The sequence below is a fragment of the Heteronotia binoei genome, chromosome 2 (genome assembly GCF_032191835.1).
Source record: "Heteronotia binoei isolate CCM8104 ecotype False Entrance Well chromosome 2, APGP_CSIRO_Hbin_v1, whole genome shotgun sequence".
Lineage (NCBI taxonomy): Eukaryota > Metazoa > Chordata > Lepidosauria > Squamata > Gekkonidae > Heteronotia > Heteronotia binoei.
In genome coordinates, this window is record NC_083224.1 from 24,693,635 (window position 1) to 24,715,422 (window position 21,788).

Sequence of the window (21,788 nt, forward strand, 5' to 3'; positions counted from 1 at the left end):
CCCAAGAAGGGATGGCTACAGTCACCATCTGCCATGATCTTGGATCCCAGAAATGTGAAGTCTGTCACTACTTCCATGTCTTCCCCTTCTATTTGCCAAGGAGTGATGGGGCCGGATGCCATGATCTTAGTTTTTTTGATGTTGAGTTTCAAGCCTCCTTTTGTGCTCTCCTCTTTCACCCTCAACAAGAGGTTCTTTAGGTCCTTACTAGCCTATGGTTAATGGAGTGGCTTGGATTCAGATAATGACACTAATCATGGTTTATGTAATGTCTGAGCTTGGCCATAAAGTCAGAGACACCTCTGATCTCAGAGGAACATGAGTTTCGAGATCCACCACGAGATCTGCCTAGTGACATATCTGGTGGGGCTTCTCAACTGCTGCACTTCATGGAGCGTTTCAAATTTAGTGAGGGAAGGCAGATTGTTTCCTATCGTCTATCTCCCGCTACTGTTTAAAAAAGGACCGTTCCTTTCAGTCAACTGCATGGCAATTTTCGCTTTTGCCACTTTCATTTCCTGCCTTCCTATAATTTTAACAGCTCACTCAGCGACACTCTTCCAAGTCCTTTTACCGGGAATACAACTGGCGGGTTGCTGAGCAATTTCTTCATTAAGTGCACCATCAGGGAAAGAAGGAGAGCACCTTCCTTTTTTTCCTCTCCTGGCTCTGGCAGAAAACTTGGAGCATCTTCCTCCTTTGTGTGAGCCTTCTGCGGAAACACACGGCGATGCCTTCCAGGATTAATTTCACCCACCTTAAATTGCAGTTTAATTTGAAAACTAATTCAGGCCCATAATTGGCTTTCTGTTCAAATCGCTGAGGCTAAAAGATTTAAATTCTTAATATCCAGATGACTTTCAAGTATCGCGGCCCTATCTGCGCATTAGCCCAGAGTTTTAATCTCTCAAGGGGATCTCGGGCTGGCAGAAGAATAAAATAAATAAATAAACAACAGGAGAGCTAATAGAATAATCTTCTTCTTTTTTTCAAAAAAGAAAAAGAAAAAAGAAAATCTCTGGCATTCTGGAGCATATTTATGAGATTTCTCCAATTTAATTTGCGAGGGGTACATCTCACTTCTAGCTATTTAATTTTTTAAAAGGGACATCAATAACAAGAGGAGCACTATCGAAGAGGAGAGCTAATGCGGCTGCACAAAGGCAGGGAAGGCGAGGGGTTTTAATTACAACATCCTTCACTTAGGCAATAACGGTGGTGATGCGCCTCTCCTTTGCAGGGCTGCCCTCAGTATTTAGAAGATTTTTCACGGCGTCCTGTGTGGAAAGAAGGAAAGAGCTCATTCGGCTCATGCAGTCGGTGGGGCAGAGGGAAAGGAGAACCCTATTCTCCGATTTGCAACCAGTTTTTTAAAAACAGGGTTGATCCGAATAAGAACCTGGCAGAGAATGAGGGGTGTTGACGTGGGAGGGTATCGCCATTGCATGCTATACGATGTCACTTCCAGGGAAAACAAGAAGTGACGTCCTGTCGCTCTAGGAATTGCTAGAAACTCTACTGTAAACCCAGAGTTTCCAACTATTCACAGAATAATGTGATGTTGCGTCTAGGTTTCCCCCAGAACTGATGCCATGTTGCATGTACTGGTGGTGACTGAAAAAAGAAAAAAGATCTCTCCCCACCAGGTGGAGCAGTAACAGGAAATGCCGAGGGCTTTTCTTGTAGCAGGAACTCCTTTGCATATTAGGCCCTGATGTAGCCAATCCTCCAAGAGCTTACAGGGCTTTAAGTACAGGGCCTACTGTAATCTCCAGGAGGATTGGCTACATCAGGGGTGTGTGGCCTAATAGGCAAAGGAGTTCCTGCTACAAAAAAAGTCCTGGAAATGTGGGAGATCTGGCAGCCTTTAAAGGAAGTCATGTCTTGAACCGAGAAGGACAGAACGACCAGAAATTTGGGTTCTTTTGAGGGATCTACTCCTGCACAAGCTGAAGTATAAGTCAAAGGCTCTTTCCTCGAAGCAGAAAAAAAATTGTAAACCATACTGGTCCACTAGGGTTGCCAGTCTCCAGGTGTCAGCTGGAGATCTCCCAGAATTATAACTGGGTTCTAGATGAAATAGTTCAGTTCCCCTGGGGAACATGGCTGCTTTGGAAGGTAGTCTCTATGGCATTATACCCTGGCATCCGAAGTGTCAGAGTGAGTGATTCAGTATGCCTGGACATTGCAGGGGGGGCGGGTTGCTACATCACTCTAAGTGTGTAGGGCATTGTGCATTGAAAGTGGATTGGAAGTGCATTATTTAGTGTGTGTGATCATAGCCTACAGGTGTTATCTCCTTGAGTGGGGTGCCTCTTTGTCTTAACCTGGGAGCTGCCCTTTGACCCCTCCTCTCTATCTCTTTTTGTCCTCTCACTCACTTCACATGGCCTTCCATGGAGACACATGTCCCTGCAGGTCTCCCCCACAGATACAATGCCTTCATACTCCCACGCGCATGATGCCGGACAAGCTTTCCCTTTGTGATAGCAAAAAATGCAGACTGAGAGACATAAGAAGCACCCTATAGTCTTCGTATTAACTACATTTGAAATAAATGTAATGTGTTGCACAAGGTAATAGAGTCAATTAAAACCAAATTAGGAGGTATTACCTTGTTTGGAGAACACAGTCTTTCCTCATCTCTTCTCCCATGGGAACAGCAACAGAAATTCCTCTATTTTTTACATTTTTTTCCTCCAAGCCTTTCTATAAAGGCACTTCCATTAGAGTGCTCCACAGGCTAAGTCTCAGTTGTGAATGTCAAATGCAGTTTCCTCCTGCTCCCTATCACTCAACTGGTCAGTTTGGTGTAGTGATTAAATGCACAGACTCTTATCTGAGAGAACCGGGTTTGATTCCCCACTCCTCCACTTGCAGCTGCTGGAATGACCTTGGGTCATCCATAGCTCTCACGGAGCTGTCCTTGAAAGGGCAACTTCTATGGGAGCTCTTTCAGCCCCACCTACCTTCCAGGGTGTCAGTGGTGGAGGAGGAAGGTAAAAGAGATTGTAAGCCACTCTGAGATTCCGAGTGGAGGGTGGGATATAAATCCAGTATCATCATCATCATCATCACCACCACCACCATCTTCTTCTTCTATCTAGGCCAAGTATAAACCCAGGTATTTGGAGTGCGGAGGGCTGCCAGGGTCCCCCCCCCCTGGCCTCTGGTGTGTGTGTGGGTGTGTGTGTGGGGTAAGGTTTCCAGGTCCAGGTTGGTAAATTCCTGCAGTTATGGGGATGGAGCCTGGGGAGGACAGGGACCTCAGTGCAGCACAATGTTATAGAGTCCACCCTCCAAAGCATCCATTTTCTTCAGGGGAACTGATCTCTGTAGTTTGGAAATGAGTTGTAATGTCAGGGGATCCTCGGGTCACACTTGGAGGTTGGCATCCCTAGGAGCATACCCTGATTTGTATGATCCAGGCTAGCTCAGTCTCATAAGAACATAAGAGAAGTCATTTTGGATCAGGCCAATGGCCCATCCAGTGTCACACAGTGGCCAAAAAACCCCAAGTGCCATCAGAAGGTTCACCAGTGGGGCCAAGACACTAGAAGCCCTCCCACTGTTGTCCCTCCCAAGCACCGAGAATAGAGAGCATCACTGCCCCAGATAGAGAGTTCCAACGGTAAGCTGTGGCTAATAGCCACTGATGGACCTCTGCTCCATATGCTTATGCAGTCCCCTCTTGAAGCTGGCTATGTCTCATCAGGTCTTGGAGACAGTAAGGTGGGATATAAACGTAAATAAACACATCAATAAAATGGGATCCTCGCCCTGACCTAGATAGCCCAGGCAAGCCTGATCTCATCAGATCTCAGAAGCTAACCAGGCCTGATTCTTGCAAGTACTTGGATGGGAGACCTCCTTGGGAGACCTTCTTGGAATACCAGCAGTCGGGAGATAGGGCAGGCTTTGTTCAGTCACCTCTTTGAATATCCTCCGTGCCCCCAGTGCAGGTCAGTCGCCAGAGTTCGCCATGACTTCCAGGTGCATGCATGCCCCCTCCCCCGAAATAAATAAAATGGAATCTTCCATGTTCCTCCATCAGCAATCCGAAGTGATTCAATCTACCACTTCAGCATTCTACCATTCCTACATGGGTGATGCCAGGAAGCCAAAACTGATAACATACTGATAACATTCAGTCTTAAAAGCTCTGGATTTTCTCATTTAGCACCTAGCCCAGTGTTCCCTCTAAGGTGAGTTAGCATGAGCTAGCTCACAGATTTTTAGCCTCCGGCTCACACATTTTTGTCTTAGCTCAGGAAGGATGACCCCAGAGCACACTAATTCATGCAGTAGCTCACAACTTTAATGCCGGTAGCTCACAAAGTAGAATTTTTGCTCACAAGGCTCTGCAGTTTAGAGGGAACATTGACCCAGACTATAAATAACACAGAGCAGAGAGGCCTCGATCCATCAGAGTATTTCCATGGAGCATTTTATTTATTTTATTTTATTTATTCGGGATTTATATCCCGCCCTTCCCACAAGTGGCTCAGGGCGGCTTCCAACAATTAATCAAGCATAAAATTTAAACAATTTTAAGTATAAAACAATTAGATACTTAAACATTTAAAACCTTAAAAAACAGTAACATTTCAATTTCATAAAAACAATTAAACCTTAAAAACCAGTAACATTACATTTCATATAAACAGATGGCTGGCCAGTTACATCAAGTTTTCATCCCAGCTAGGTGTAAGCTAGCCGGAAGAGGGTCGTCTTACAGGCCCTGCGGAACTGAACCAGGTCCCGCATGACTTTGTTGCCTCCCCCGTCCCACTGCAGCCTCAAATGGCCTCCAAATACTGGCTCTGGTAGTCCCCCACCCACACCCAGAAGCAGCATTTGGGTGTATTTTGGTCTGCAGTGGGAGGTGAAAAGGTCAGCGTCTGTGACTGGAACTGCTTCTGCCCTCATGAAACCTCCAGTGCATCCGTCCAACCCGTTGTCTAGCAGAGGGGTTCCCAACCTTTTTGAGCCTGTGGACACCTTTGGAATTCTGAGACAGGGCGGTGGGCACAACCACAAAATGGTCATCGCAGGAAACACACACACACACAAAGCCCAAGTGCAGAAGACATGACAAATCTTTCTATAAAATACACTGGTAAAAAGGAGTGTGTGAGAATAAAATCAACAGTGCAATGGCAGTTGCCAGTGAAACAATGACCGATTTCCCACTCACTTTACACCATACTCATGTTCCTCTTCTCAGCAGGGCTTCCTGCCGATTTCACACTATCTGCCCCCGGGGCTGCAGCTAGCGTCAGCTTTCTCGCGCCGCAAACAGAAACCTCTAAAAACCAGTTTCTGTTTGCCGCGTGAAAAAGCCAATGCTAGCTGCAGCCCCAGGGCAGATACTGTGAAATCGGAAGGAAGCCCCGCTGAGAAGAGAAGCGTGAGAGCGGCGTAAGGTGAGTGGGAAATCGGTCAATGTTATTTTAATCTACACAGCCCATCCATGTCCAATGGCCAACCAGGGACTCTGCTTGGTGGCACCCTCACCTGGCCACACCCACGTTCTACTAACACTTGGTGGGCACGATGTTGGGGTCCCTTGATCTAGTGGAAGAGCATATACAGGGATCCAAGTTCCCGATCTTTTATCAGTGTCTCGCTGGACAAATTCAAAAGGCTGACACGATACCAAAGCACACACTAAGGCTGATGTTTGGTCACAGAATAAACACTAGTATCCAGGTACATTTCTACATGATTTGTAATTATGGAACATGGCGTTAGAAACCAGTCACCAATGCTTCACGGTCACCGCAACGCTTCATTTGACATAGCAATAAAACGGTTTACCCATTTTATGTCTGTGTACATAGGTGCTTGTTGTACAGTGGGGTAGAGGGGACCAGAAAGCATCTTTCCTGCTGCTCTTTGCAGCTTGGAAAAGCAATTTCCCCTCCAGGCACTTTTTTTTTTCCCGAAGAGGAAGGCAATCTTGATGAAAGTCGGTTCAGACCCGTAATTCTATCTTCCGCAACAGTATAGAAAACTCTCTCCATAATTGGCTTTCCACTTATCCTAGACAGAACTCCTGAAATAGGAGCAGTCCATAAAAAATTATGAACAGGTGGTAACTCTTACCAGATGAGGAAAAGGGGGGCGGAATAAGAGATTCTGTGCTGCTCGGAAGGAAACATGATGCAACCTTTGTATTCTGTCGGTGCCTGAGATGGCTTTGCTTGGATGAGTTCACGAAGGAGATCATTTTCTGGGAACAAGGAACAATCCTGTTCCATCTACTCCGCTGGGGTGGGGGTGGGAGGAGACCATGGAATGTAAAGACCTTTATCCGCTCTCGAAAGGCAACTTTTACAACTGGGAGAAAACTTTGCTGATTAAGACTGCCGGAGGGACCAGGGGGAATTTTGGCTCAGGCAGCGGCATTTCTTCTCCCCCCACCCACCCCCGAAATTTAGCTGTGTTCTTCATAGAGAGGCTGAGTTCAAAGAAGCAGAACATGATTGGTGGCAGCTAAAACACAGCCCTTTTTTGAAAGATACACTTTCAATTGGAAGCGGGGAGCAGTAAATCAAAACAACTTCCAAGGGGAGGGGAGATTTGGCATCTCTCTGCGGGTCTTTTTTTAAAAAAATAGTTCATTATCTTGGCAAGGACTACGCTCTTTTGTGAAGCTCGGGCAAACCTCTGCATTTAACTAAAAGGATGCTAACGGCTTCATCTGCATACCCTCCATGCTAACGACATGAGAAGTAGTTAAGGAGAATTTATTCTTCAGCATTTTGAAAGGCAGAGGGAAGGGAGTTTTCCTTTTAATGTGAGTCTAGGGGGCAATATAAAGTCAGCTGGATAGGCCGTTGCTTACACGGACTGGTGGTTTTATGCCGCCCGGATTTTCGCTTTCAGTGATAGAAATGCATTGCTTGGCATTGGGAAGAATCTCCTCACACCAGTTCCCAAACCTAGTTAGAGGCAGGGCTTTTTTGGTAGCAGGAATTCCTTTGCATATTAGGCCACACCTCTCTGATGTAGCCAATCTTCCAAGAGCTTACAGGGCTCTTAGTACAGAGGCATATTGTAAGCTCTTGGAGGATTGGCTGCATGAGGTGTGTGTGGCCTAATATGCAAAAGAGTTCCTGCTACAAAAAAAGCCCTGGTTGGAGGTTCTCAGGTGTTATAAATATATTTTCTTTCCTTATTTCTTTTTCTTTCCTTATTGTTCTTACAACTGCAAGTCCTTCCTCTCCAGAGGCTCAATGTAAGAAAGAACCACGGTTGTCCTTAAAAACTCTCTTCTTCCATTCAGCAGAATTCAAGTGGCATTTTGGTTGCTATACTGATGCAAAATAGTGTGCAAAAAATGGCAGTGGGTAGAGTTGCCTCCAGCTTGTTCCAAGATATCTCCTGAAACTGAGAATTATACTGTTATGTATTGAACATAAGTAACCAGACCTCATGGCGATGGCGACTAAAGGAGACCCTGGGGTCCCCGGATGGAGCCCGCCTGAGGCCCCGCCCATCAAGATCTGTGGCGGGAAGTTTGACCGACCAGGATTGGCCTGGTCGGATGGGGGGGCTGTACCGGGCAATGTATATAAGCGGGGCCCGCCCCGCATGGTCTCTCTCTTGTGATGTACTCTGATTAAACTACTATGTTGCCTTCAAACCATCTCGGTTCTCAGTACATTACATATACTATAGAGCAGGGGTGGCCAAACTGTGGCTCGGGAGCCACATTTGGCTCTTTCACACATGTTATGTGGCTCTTGAAGCCCCCACCACCACAATGGACAGCTTGGAGAAGGCATTAGTCTCTTTGAATCACTTCTCCAAGCTAGCCAATGGCTGTTAAACTAGCCAATGGCTTGGAGAATGCATTTAAGTTTGCTTTCTTTCCACCTCTCCCTCCTCCCTCACTCCCCCATCAATTTTCCTTCCTTCCTTCCCCCCTCCTTCCCTCCCTCAAACATCTGACGTTCATGTCTTGCGGCTATGAGATGGCCAGACTGGGCAATATGTGATGATATGGAAATTTTTCTGAATGCTATTGAGTTGTCTGTTTATAAAATGTTCTTATTGTATTTTATTGTTTTATCATATGTTGTTCTCCACCCTGAGCCCTATGGGGAATGGGCGGAATAGAAATATGCTAAAATAATAAACAAACAAACAAACAAACAGCCATTCCCAGGAAGTTGATAACAGGGAGCACCATACTGGGGAATCTTTTGCTGAAGATAAGATTTCAGGTGGGTAACTGGCTGTTCTGCACTAGAAGTCCAGTAGCACCTTAAAGACCAAATAATTTTCCAGGGTGTAAGCTTTCATGAATACATTAATATATGCAACTGCCTTATATGGAATCAGACCCTTGGTCCATCAGCGTCAGTATTATCGCGTTTAAAACAATTTTATTTCAGTAACATATGGTAGCAATCAATTCTTCGCATTATTAATTACTTCTTTTTATCTATCCCATATATTACTTTTCTAATCCCCCCTCCCACCGTTTCTTGACCCCCGCCGGTGTTGTATACTTAAAATACTAATATTTAAAGGTACCACTAATAAAACAAAAGTTTCTATATTTCTTTCTTTTAAGACTTAATCATTATCAAAAATTGTCCAATGTTCTTTTATTTTCCACTCTTTTTCTATATAACTTCTAGACTTCTTCCACTCTAACCTAAAAGTTTCTAAATCATAGTCCTTTAAAATTCTTGTCAATTTGTTCATTTCACTCCATGTTATAACTTTTAAGATTCAGTCCCATTTCTCTGGTATTCTCTCTTGCTTCCACAACTGCATATACAATGTCCTAGCAGCTGAGAGCAAGTACCAAATTATAGTATCTTCTTTTGGAAATTTTTCCATATATAATCCCAACAGAAAAGTCTCTGCAATTTTCTTAATTTCATATCCCAAGATCCTAGATATTTCTTGTTGACTCATCTGCCAATTTTTTTTTTGCTCTTTCACAAGTCCACCACATATGGTAAAAAGAACCTTCATGTTTTTTGCACTTCCAACATCTATCTGGCATCTTATTGTTCATCTTTGCCAACTTTTTAGGAGTTATATATCATCTATACATCATTTTAAAACCGTTCTCTTTAATACTCTGACATGTTGAAAGCTTTATAAAATTCTTCCAAAGATATTCCCAAATTTCCATCTGTATTTCTTTATTTACATTAATTGCCCACTTAATCATTTGAGATTTCACTACTTCATCTTCTGTAGACCATTTCAAAAGCAGTTTATATAGTTTTGAAATTAATTTTTCATTATTGCCAAGCAGAACTATTTCCATTTCTGTTTGTTCTTTTCTTATTCCTTCAGTTTTGATATCTTTTTCCACCAAGCTCTTTATTTGTTGCATTTGAAACCAATCATATTTATTATTCAACTCTTTTGCAGTTTCCAGCTCTATTTTACCGCCTTGTATTTTTAATAGCTGATTATATGACAACCACTTTTCTTCTCCCACTTCAGCTGTTATTTTTATCACTTCTGCTGGCACTATCCATAATGGTTTTCTCTCATCCCCATATTTCTTATATTTCATCCACGTATTCAACGAACTATTTCTTATATAATGGTGAGAGAAAAAAATCATCCATCTTTTTTTCCCCATAGTACATATAAGCGTGCCAGCCGAATTTTTTTCCATGCACCTTCCAATGCCAAAAGTTTTCTGTTTAGTAGCATCACCCATTCTTTTATCCACACTAAGCAGACTGCTTCATGATATAGTTTTAAGTCTGGTAATTGGAATCCTCTCTCGTTTGCATCTGTTAAAATTTTCATTTTAATTCTTGGTTTCTTCCCAGCCCACACAAATTCGGAGATCTTCCTATGCCATCTGTTAAACTGTTTGCTGTCCTTCACAATCGGAATAGTTTGAAATAGATACATTATTCTTGGTAAAATATTCATTTTAATTGCCGCTATTCTTCTCAGCAATGACAAATTAAGTTTATTCCATTTTATCATATCTTCATCCATTTTATGCCATAGCTTCTCATAATTATTTTTAAACAAATCAATATTCTTCATTGTTATTTCCACACGCAAATATTTTACCACTTCACAACCCGTTAGTTTTGTAACTCCTTTTGTTTACTTACTTGCATATTGTTACATAAAATTTTTGATTTTTCTCTATTTATATAAAATCCTGCCAGTTTTCCATATTCTTGTATTTTAGCTAACAGCAAAGGTGTTACTTGAGTGGGGTTTTCATTTATAAACATTATATCATCTGCAAATGCTCTATATTTATAAGTAAATCCTTTTATTTTTAATCCTTCTATTTCTTTGTCTTCTTGAATTTGCATCAATAAGATTTCAAGTGTCATTACAAACAACAATGGAGAGAGCGGACACCCTTGTACCTTTACTAATTATCATATCTTCTGTAAGGTCTGCACTTATACATAGCTTTGCACATTGTTCAGTATATATTGCTTTTATCATCCTTATAAAGTCTGCTCCCAACTCCATTTTCTCCATAACTGCAAACATAAAGTCCTAATTTAGATTATCAAATGCTTTTTCTGCATCCGCAAAGAATAATGCTACTTCCTTTTCTGGATGTCTTTTATAACACTCTACAATATTTACAACAGTTCTAATATTGTCTCTTATCTGTCTTTTGGGAAGGAATCCCACTTGATCTTCCTTTATAAAATTTATCAAATATTGCCTAAGTCGTTCTGCCAGTATTCTTGTGTATATTTTATAATCATTATTCAATAATGAAATCGGTCTTTAATTTTTTACATTCGTGACATCTCTATCTTCTTTTGGAATTAACAAAATCACTGCTTCCTTCCATGTTTGGGTATTTTACCTTTTAATCTTAACATGTTCATCAATTTTTGGAGTTTCGGTATTAATTCCTCTTTAAGTGTTTTAAACAACTTAGCTGTATATGCATCATGCACAGCAGCCAAGAAGGTCTGAGCGCCTGCTCCGGCTGCAATGCCACTGAGGATGTTCTCCGCAGCTGAGAACGAAACTTTCTCCAATAGAACACGGCACTTGATCCTGAAAGATTCTACAAACCCTAATAATATTACAATTTTGCTTTTTAATCCAATGAAATGTTGCCCTTCTTTTTTGCGGTGAATTTAGTCCATTTATATTCCAAGATAATAATTTGTAATCCATCATGGTGCAAATTCTTTATTTTCTTCATAGAATCTATGCAGTTCCTGTTCATTTGTAATTGTAATTCTTTTTCCCTGAAGTTCAAAACTCAAACCTTCAGGTATTATCCATCTATGCCTCATTTCATTGTCCCATAATTTCTCTGTCAATTTTTTGTATTTTCTTCTGTCATTTATCACTTGCCTTGGTAACACCTTCATGATTCTTACTCTGCTGCCAGCCACTATCAATGTCTTTTCAAAATTTTTGTTCATGATCTTTCCCACCATTTCCTTTGTCATATATCTTATGACCACATCTTTTGGTAGATTATTTTTTTTTTTTTGCATAAAGTGAATTCACTCTATACATATAGTCATACATATTTCTAGACCCTTCAGGATCTTCCTCCAAAAATTCTGCAATTATCTTTATTATATATTCCTTCAGGTCACTTTCTTCCTTTTCAGGTACTCCTCTCAGACGTATCTGAGTCTCCATCAATTTGCAGTCATGGAGTGCCACTTTTTCTTGTATTTTCAACAAGGTGGAATCATGTACTTTCATTCTCCCTTCTACCTCCTGCACTTTCTTAGAAGTTTCCTCAGTCTCATTTCTGTGATCTTCAATATCTTTTTAATCTCTTCTATGATTTCTTTCTTAGAGGCAGTTATCATCTCTTTCATACCTTTCATAAGAACATAAGAGAAGCCATGTTGGATCAGGCCAACGGCCCATCCAGTCCAACACTCTGTGTCACACAGTGGCAAAAATTTTTATATATTCACACACACTGTGGCTAATAGCCACTGATGGACCTGTGCTCCATATTTTTATCTAAACCCCTCTTGAAGGTGGCTATACTTGTGGCCGCCACCACCTCCTGTGGCAGTGAATTCCACATGTTAATCATCATTCTAGCCTCCATGGCCTCTAATTGTTCCTGCATTTTCTCCATAGAAGTAGCCCTTGTATGGGTTTGCTTATGCTCTGACATTTAAAAACACCGAAAATTTTGTTCTCACCAATTTAAAATTTAACTATCAGGTTCAAAAGATTAAAGCTTGCTTTTTCCAACAAGCCTAATTTCGCCGTCCTCAGAGCCTCCTAGGCTGAGATATTAATTTTTAAAGTTTTTATTTCTTTCAAAATGGCGGTCATGACTTTCTACTTCCCTTTAAAAAAAAATTCTTTTTTCCTTTAGGAGCTTTTGAAATCTATAACAATAATGTCCAATAATATTTATCTTTTCATCACCACCTCTGTTTTTCCCAACAATTTTTAATGTCCTGAACACCTTAAAAATATTACTTTAATTTGACCTCCTTGTAATGGCCGCCGATGTTTTTCTATGGTATTATAATCCTAGAGTAGGCTTTTCATCTGATACTTCCTGCTTTACTTGCCACCAAATCCCATTTTCGCTGGTAGAGAGATCTCATGATACTTGACGTACTTCCTATGTTGACTGTATATGCTGCAGGTCTGTGATGATGGTGCTCTTTTTTCAAAACCGCAAGTAGACCAAACAATAAATTCCTTCTCACTTTTTAGCACTGCCCTTTAAATTTAAAAAGTCCAAATTTCACCTCTTCATCCCTTCTTCTTTCAGGCTTTCTAGATTTCCATTTCCCACCTTCTGAATTTATTCTGTTTAACTTTAAATAGCCCCGGAATGAAAGATAGTAATCTGTACCTTTTCTGCAAGTTATCCAGATCCACACCGGTCTTGTATAGCTTTAGATGTTTAGTAATGTCCAAGAAGGTTAGGATTCTGTTAAGCTTATGTCAAATAAATGACTCTGTAAATTTCTGCAGATGATGAAAATGCAACTCTTCTCTGGAGATCCCTCAAAGCCTCAAAGGAGCCCCCCCCCCCCCGGGACTCTCTTTTAGCCAAGGTAAATCTCCTCAAAGTTTTCTGTGCATATCTTGGACTAATCTCTGTCTGAGAAAAGTAGGCAGTAGGCATTAATTTGCCATCCACTACCCCAAACAGAAGTTCCAGCCTGCTCCCTTAATGAGAAGCAGCTCAGCTCGGCATTTTCCTACCCCGGAAGTCACCATCAGCATCAGTATTATTGACTAATAATGGCAGTAGCTCTCCAGGGTCTCAGGCAGAGGTCTTTCCTTTTAACTGGATATGCCAGGGATTGAACCTGGAACCTTTTGCATGCCAACCAGAGGCTCTACCACTGAGCCACAGCACCGTCAAAGCTTCTTTCTTCAGATATTGGTTATCTATGAAGGAAACTTTGGTTCTCCAAAGCTTATATCCTGGAAAATCTCATTGGTCTGCTACTGGCAGGCCTCATTTTATTGCGCTCTTTCTTTCTTAATCCCCACTCTCCACCCCCACCCAATACTTGCTTCTGGGCTCCATTGCTCAAACCCTCTGTGAGAATTTTGCTGAATTTTGCTGAACTTTGTAATATTTTCCCCTACCAAAAATGGGAAAATGACCCAAACCTGTAAAGCAGACTGATGGAAATCTTCATCATGCCACTGTGGCCACATAGGAGAAAGTAATTCAAAAAGTATAATGGCAGCAATGTTTCCTCTAAGTTGCAGAGTCTTGTGAGCAAAAATTCTACTCTGTGAGCTACTGGCATTACAGTTGTGAGCTACTGCATAAATTAGTGTGCTCTGGAGTCATCTTTCCTGAGCTAAGACAACAATGTGTGAGCCAGAGGCTTAAAATCTGTGAGCTAGCTCACATTAACTCAGCTTAGAGGGAACACTGGATGGGAGTAATGTTTTATGATGACTATTATAATACAAGAAGCATTTTAAGGTAGATGCTGAGCTGATGTAATTTAGAACATCTTCCAGTGATGTCAGGGTTGTGTGGCATATGCAAATGAGTTGTGCTAATGAGCTCCGGCACCTCTTTTTCTATGAAATGACCCCTGCTGGACTCATTTTATCTCAATAAGGTTCCCCCCCTGCTGTTGGATAGTACAAGTTGAATGTCCCCAGATTAGATGTTCTCCAGCATCAGAACTTCCCTGAATGGGATGTTAATATCAGTCCACACATATATGGAATGACCTTATACTGAGTTAGATCACTGATCTATCCAGGACAGTATTGTATACTCTTGACTTTCAATGGCTCTCTGGCTCCCAGCAGAGGTCTTTCACATCCCTTACTACCTGATTCAAACTGGAGATACCAGGAATCAAATCTGGGAACTTATGCATGCCAAGCCGATGTGCTGCTGCTGAGGTCAGCCCCGCAAAGGACCTCGTCTTGCCTCCCAATGGTCTTTCACAAGACAGAGTGGGCAGATTCATCTCTGTAGCTTCACTTCCTGCATCTTTGGCAAAAAACGGAATGTGAGCATAAACAAGGACAGAGATATATGAAGGCTGAGTTTAGCTGGAGAATGAGGCTGAGCCAGTTGGCACCCATATTTGCAGACGTCAAGGTATCCATAAGTAAGATCCCAGCCAACACCCTGACCTTGTCTGTTCCTCAAAGGTATCGCATCACAATTATAGCAGTATGTACAGAACAAGAGTTTCTTGTGGCTCCATCGCCATGAAATTTAGAAAAGGCCAAGAAAGAAATTCAATACCATTAAAAAAAAAACCCTTTAAAAAGAGAATACAGATTAAGTCAAGGAAGAAATACACCAAGGGTGATTGCTCCTGAATAGGAGAAACAGTTTTGTACCTGTATTATGGTTTGGGATGCATAGTACCTATAATATAGTGGGTTCTATGCAATGATGAGGCGAGGTGGTAGAGAACATAGCAGTTTTACTGAATACAGAATAGTAAAGTGCTGCCTCAAAAGACTGAAGGCTGGGCCAACAGGACCAACTATATATACACACAAAGTTCCCATGCTAGCATGCTATTGGTCCATTCAAACCAGCAGGGGGCTCGTGATTGGAGCAGGGCAGCAGGGGTTTGGATCCTACTGCCTATTGTTCCTGAGTCCCCAAGCTCAGTCCTACAGGCTCCAATGAGCCAGGCAAGAACTCCATAGAATAGATACAATTCCAACCACATATACAACAGTACCCTTGCCACTCCCTTGGAAGACCACTGCTGTAACCGGAGAAGCAAGTATTTTGTAGGCAAAGGTATCCCATCCTGATTCAATAGCTTAAAGGCTTATCTGGATTTGAAACAAGAAGAGGCTACAATTTACTCTATCATCCTAATGAGCAGGGCTAGTTTAACATTTGGTACCTCTTTTCTGTATCGATTGGCGTTAGAATAAGATGTGGGAAAGTTTGATTTGCTGTGGAAGTGTCAGGAGGATCACGGCTCATTTCAGATTGCACGTGAGCCCTCGGTGGCTTGCCTGATGAATCTCTGATGGAACTGGGGGGGGGGAGAGGGGGGGGAATCCTTTCTATACCAAGAGTCCTTAGAATGCTGAAAACATTAATTCCTACCCAAACTTCAGGAGAACTTTATACAAATGCAGTGCTGAAATCTGGAACATTCAGCCTAAGGTTGCCAGCTTGAGGTTGGGAAATACCTGGAGATTTGGGCAGTGGAGTCCGAAGACGGTGGGGTTTGGGGAGGGAAGGGATTTCAGTGGGGTACAACGCCATACAGTCAACCTTCCAGTGTGGCCACTTCCTCCAGGGGAACTGATCTCTGTTGTCTGGAGATCAGTTGTAATCCCAGAAGATCTCTAGCTATCACCTGAAAGCTAAACAAACACAAGCACAACCCCAGGGTTATAGTGACAAACGACTAATATGACGAGGGATACCCCATAGTATTTATACAATACACAATTATAATACTCAGACAAAATTCATAGAGACCCGAAGTCTCCACAAGACGCTCTCTCAATTATGGCTCACGCTCCCAAAACGCTCAAAGCGACCACAATTGAAGGAGCATCTTGTGGAGACTTCGGGTCCCTATGAATTTTGTCAGAGTATTATAATTGTGTATTGTATAAATATTGTGGGATATCCCTCATCGATAAAGGCTTGAAACAGGTGTGGCAGAAGTCAACGACCTGTTGAGGGGATTCCAACTTTTTTCTACATGCGAAAAATCGAATGCCTTTGCATCTAACTGGAAACTGGCATCGAGTTCGTTTTGGACACAAGAAATAGACACTTGTTGGTGTATTTCATTAAGGGACTTTTTGTCTTTATTGTACTGTAAATTTATACAAATATTAGTCATTTGTCACTATAATCCTTGGGTTGTGTTTGCGTTTGTATTTCTGGAGTGACTTCTCTCTATTGTATTTTTTACCACTTGACAGCTGGCAACCCTAATTCGGCCTTATTGTTACCCTCCTGAGAGGGATCCTGAGAAAAGAATGGGAATTACACTAAAGTCAGTATTTATAGGCTGGATCCTGAATAGCATTTCTGTGGGCGAAAGGACTTAAGCTTTGGAATGTGGTAACTCAGTGGTAGAGCATCTGCTTTGTAAGCAGAAGGTCCCAGGTTCAATCCCTGGCATCTCCAACTAAAAGGGTCCAGGCAAATAGGTGTGAAAACCTTAGCTTGAGACCCTGGAGAACCTCTGCCAGTCTGAGTAGACAATACTGACTTTGATTGACTGAGGGTCTGATTCAGTAGAAGGCAGCTTCATATGTTCATATGTTCTGCGGGAGCCTAAATCTTTCCCTTGAAACCCAGATGTTGGGGTCCCCTGATCCACACCAACAGGACGGGGAGGTATTTGGAGGCAGAAAAACTATGCTTTGGGAGCAACAGCCCTTGCAGAAATGGTAGTCTGGGTTCAAGTGTGTGAGAATTATCCCGTGTCCACAGTTTGTGTGTTTGCTTATGCTATTTATAGTCTGCCTTTCTCACAGGGACTCAAGGCAGATTACACATCAAAACAATAAGTGAAATGGGACATTCAGTAACTAATACATTAGGAATTTAGAAAGTCCTCTATGCCGAGGTGCCAAACATGTGTCCGGAGGGCTCCTATCAGGCACTTGAGCAACTGACTGTTGTCTGTTTCCTTCTCCCTCTCTCTTGCTTCTTTCTGGATCCAGGGGCGTAGATTTTTCAATTTACGGGGGGGGGGGGGGGCTGGAGCCCAGTCAGAGGCATTTGATCCAGTGACATCATAGGGAGGAGCTAGTGACATCACAGGGAGGGTCCTCCATTATCACTACCTATGAATTTATGGAGAAGCTCCCTCCCCATAAATTTAGGGAGCACCCCCCCCCCCAACAATGCCCATGGATCAGGCCAAACCCAGAAAAAGGTGGGAGTTGGCCACTGGTTATAGTGGTATCTCAGAGGTCTCTTGCTGTGTCCTGTTTTTGAAATTCACTTTTAGAATAGTCACTTTAAGATCTGCAAATATACATATCATGTGCTCATAGAATTGGATCCCCTGGTCCAATGTTTTTGAAACTTGGATGGTGTTTTGAAGAGAGGCACCGGATGCTATGCTGAAAATTTGGTGCCTCTACCTCAAAAACCAGCCCCTCCAGAGCTCCAGAAACCCACAGATCAATTCACTAGTATACCCTATGGGAATCGATCTCCATAAGGAATAATGGAGTGTCCAGTAGACATTTCCCTTCCCCGTGCTGTTTTCTGATGATCCCGAAGCAGGGGCAGGGCCTCCAAACTGAGGGATCCCCTGCCCTCGACTGGGGATTGGCAACCCTATGCCTACGTGGTGAACAATTGTCAATACACACCTACTTGACCAAGTCTTTAAGAGTGTAATCATTTTGAGAAGAAGAAAAAAAAGGCTTGCTGGGGCCATTAATTTTCAAAAGGATCTGGTTCAGCATGCACTTAAATGAATGTAAACAATCACAGGCTTGAAGAAGACACAAAATATCTATCTGCCAAAAGAACCCCCAAATACTATAGCAATACGTATGCAACATAGCAATACAGTGTTATTCCTCTCCCCAATCATTAACTAGTTGAACAAAGTTTGAGTCCAGTAACACCTTTAAGACAAACAAAGTTTTAGCTCAGTTAGCATTTCTAAGAAGCTGGGGTTGTAAAGTCATTAACACCACTAACTTCTTTGCAGCCCAGAGGGAAAATCACACATGGACTCTACCACCCAATTCATGCCTTTGAAGATAATGATCTCTCCTTGTTGAAAATTTAAATTGGAAGCCCCCAAGTCCTGTGTGGCTGGACAGTGTTACTGATGTAACAAACACGAAATTGAGCAGACTTTGGAGGATGGTGGAAGACAGGAGGGCCTGGCGTGACTTTGTCCATGGGGTCACAAAGAGTTGGACTCTACTGTGCAACTGAACAACAACAAGTCCTGTGTTGGTTGCCCGGAGGGGGCTTAGGAAAATCTGGGAGGGGCTCAAGCCCTGGAGCCCCCACGTAGTTTACGCCTATGTCTGGATCACAGGTTACTTTGCCAGGCTTGCGCCGAATTGCGCAGGAGCTACAGAGCAAAACCTCTATTTTCTCCACTGGCTGAGGCTCCTTCCTTGGGCAGGAATTTGGGGAGGGAGAGCTTGCTTTGCCAGGCCCCCTCAATCACACAGCAGAGCTACTGAGCCAAGTCTTTCTTCCTTCTATTGGCTGAGGCTCCTCCCCCACCTGGTCCCCTAGGGAAGCAAGTAAAGAGACAGAGCTTCCTTTGCCCAGTTCCCTGGATGCCATGGGAGAGATACAAAGAAAGTACTTTTAAGATCAAAAAGTGCTAAAGTTTTAAGCATGTTTTATTTAAAGATTTTTAATTGTGTTTGTCTGCGTTCTTTATAAAGTTTATATCTCTGCTACCTGGCATTACATTTTATGGCACATATGGCTCAGCTCGACAAGGTCTCATTTATGTCAGATCCATCCCTCAAAATAAATGAGTTCGACACCCCTGCTCTACGCCCTGTTGTTGTTGATTCTCCAGAGGAACTAGTTGGCTGCTGTGTGAGACAGGATGCTGGACTAGATGGACCAGTGGTCTAATCCAACAGGGCTCTTCTTATGTTCTTATGAAGGCCTCAGACTCTATGCCCTGTTGTTGGCCCTCCAGAGGAACTAGTTGGCTACTGTGTGGGACAGGATGCTGGACTAGATGAACCACTGGGCTGATCCAGCACAGCTCTTCTTATATTCTTATTTTAAAATATTGGCTATGAAAAAACAAAAATAAATATTCAGAAGAGTGATCAAAATTGCAACTTGAATGCTCCACTGCACAAACCAAACACAAAGTTAGCACTTTCAGTAACAGGGAAGGTTAGAAGAACTTCTCGATATCTAGTTTTCTAGTGGGAAGCATCAAAATAAGTCAACAGAAAAAAGAGTTTCATTGCTGTTTCTTTAAGATGTAAGACAAAATACTTTATTCCTGCTACATCTTGCCAGCTTAGCCCAATTCCTCATGAGGGAGAAAGGCAATCCATCCCAATTGCCTGTCCCCTTGTTAAAAATAGTGTCCTCTGAGGTTTTTCTATGACAACTACCTCAGGCGGTGGAGACGTTATGACAAATGTTTGCTGACACAACCCAGGTGTCATGTGATATTTAACCCTTCTGCCAGGTAAACAACAATGGAAGACAAATTTACCCAGGGAAAACAACCTCATTAATGCTACCTTGAGACCTGGGTTTCACAGCCGCTTCACAGAAATAACCTACGTTTCTCTCTTTAAAAAAAAATATATATATATTCCTCCACATCAGTTACTATTAAGTCTGTTGACATAAAGTTTACAGTCAATTGACTGTCTTATTTTTTCCTCAGACAAATTGGCTTAATGGACTAATTAGCAGGAAAATACTGGATCTGTCTCAATGCAGGTGGCCGCATTTTGAACATGATGAAGATAACACTTCTTCCTGACTAAAGAATAAACAACATCCCCCCCCCCCCCCCCGAGAACAGCTAACCTGAGCAGAGAGATGAATCCAGGGTACCGGATTCTTTTAAGGAAAGAACTTTAATGAAAAACCAACCAATTTTCACATTTTAGCAATAGAACCAAATTGGTGTCTAGTAACACCTTTACCAAGAAAGGTTTATTCAGGATGTAAGCTTTCGTGTGCACGCACACTTCATCAGACAATGAAATGGGGTACAGTGAGCAGAGTTACATATAGCTGGTGGGCAGTGTTTAAGCATGCAAAATAGTACCAAGTCAGAACCTATGCCAAAATAGTATAATTAACAAACTGAAAGAACAATCAGTTTGGTTTAGATACAATTTGTTGTGTTGGAAAACGCCAAAGTCAATAAGCAAACGTCCTATTGCAATCAGAGAGTTTTCCTAATATTCATTTCAATCTACAAAAGGGCTGTTGCCTAGGCTTTCGGAACCTAGAGATCTAGTTCTAGGATACATGTGAGTCATCTTTCTCCAAGTCAGCAAACAGCTTGTGCCAGAGAAGAGTTACTCCATAAAATGGAGTTGCCAACTTCCATGTGGCACCTGGAGATCTCTCGCTGTTATAACTGATCTACAGATGACCAAGACCAGCTCCCCTGGAGAAAAGAGCTGCTTTAGAAAATAAACTCTATGACATAATACTCTGTTGAGGTCCATCCCCTCCCTAAACTCTGCCTCCCTAGGCTCCATCCCCCAAATCTCCAGGCATTTCTGAACCCAGACCTGGCAACCCTATCCATAACTGCTTTCCACCAGTGGAACACCATTCATGGAACTGACCCCTGCCAGATTGAAGGCTGGTCACATCAGAATACCAAAATCCTAAGCTGATCCATGCACTAACCCAACGTGATCAGAATATGGCATTCCCACTGGTGATTCCCTTATTTGTTTGCACAGTTTGTAGAGAAGTAAAAGGGGGGCGGGGAGAGGACAACAAAGCAGAGAGAGAGAGAGAGAGAAAGGCAGAGGCAGGAAGAAAGGCTCACTGAGGAAGGAAAAGAGGATACACACAGAAACACAGATAATATGCATAAAGTTCAGGACTTTTTTGTAGAAAAAAGTCCAGCAGGAACTCATTTGCATATTAGGCCACCCCCCCAACATCATCATCGTTTTGCACAGGTCTTTTTTTGTGGGAAAAGCCCAGCAGGAACTCATTTGCATATTAGGCCTCCCCCCCCCGCCCCGACACCAGCCAGAACTGCGTTCCTGTGCGTTCCTGCTCAAAAAAAGCCTTGATAAGGCTGGATCCTAAAAGTCCATTCTGTGGCTAGATCCTCCCTTTCACCAAAGCTTCCTCCAATGGAGAAAGAGAGGAACACTTTCTCTCCTGTAGGAAGTCTCTTTATATCAAAGACAAGCTCAGAAGATGGGAGAAGAAGAAAAAGAAGATATTGGATTTATACCCTACCCTACCCTCCACTCCAAATCTCAGGGTCTCAGAGCAGTTCCCAATCTCCTTTACCTTCCTTCCCCCACAACAGACACCCTGTGAAGTGGGTGGGGCTGAGAGGGCTCTCCCAGAAGTTGCCCTTTCAAGGACAACTCTGCGAGAGCTATGGCTCACCCAAGGCCGTTCCAGCAGCTACAGTGGAGAAGTGGGGAACCCGGTTCTCCCTGATAAGAGCCCGCGCACTTAACCACTACACCAAACAGATCAAAAGTGGTCTCTAGTCTGCTCTCATCAGACCTCAGAAGCTAAGCAGGTCTAGTAATTGGATGAGAGACCACCAAGGAATGCCAGGGTCACTGTGCAGAGACAGGCAATGGGAAAACACCTCTGCTCATCTACAGCCTAGTAAACTCTACGGGGTCTCCAT

At 42.6% G+C, this 21,788-nt stretch overlaps 1 protein-coding gene and 1 non-coding gene across 2 annotated transcripts in view; one reads left to right on the top strand and one right to left on the bottom strand.

The window, feature by feature from the left end:
* Positions 1–21,788, bottom strand: part of CDH4 (cadherin 4) — a 1,291,203-nt gene that overhangs the window by 280,740 nt on the left and 988,675 nt on the right. The window lies entirely within an intron of this gene.
* Positions 16,526–16,594, top strand: TRNAT-UGU (transfer RNA threonine (anticodon UGU)). Its single transcript has one exon. It is a non-coding gene; the product is annotated as a tRNA-Thr (tRNA).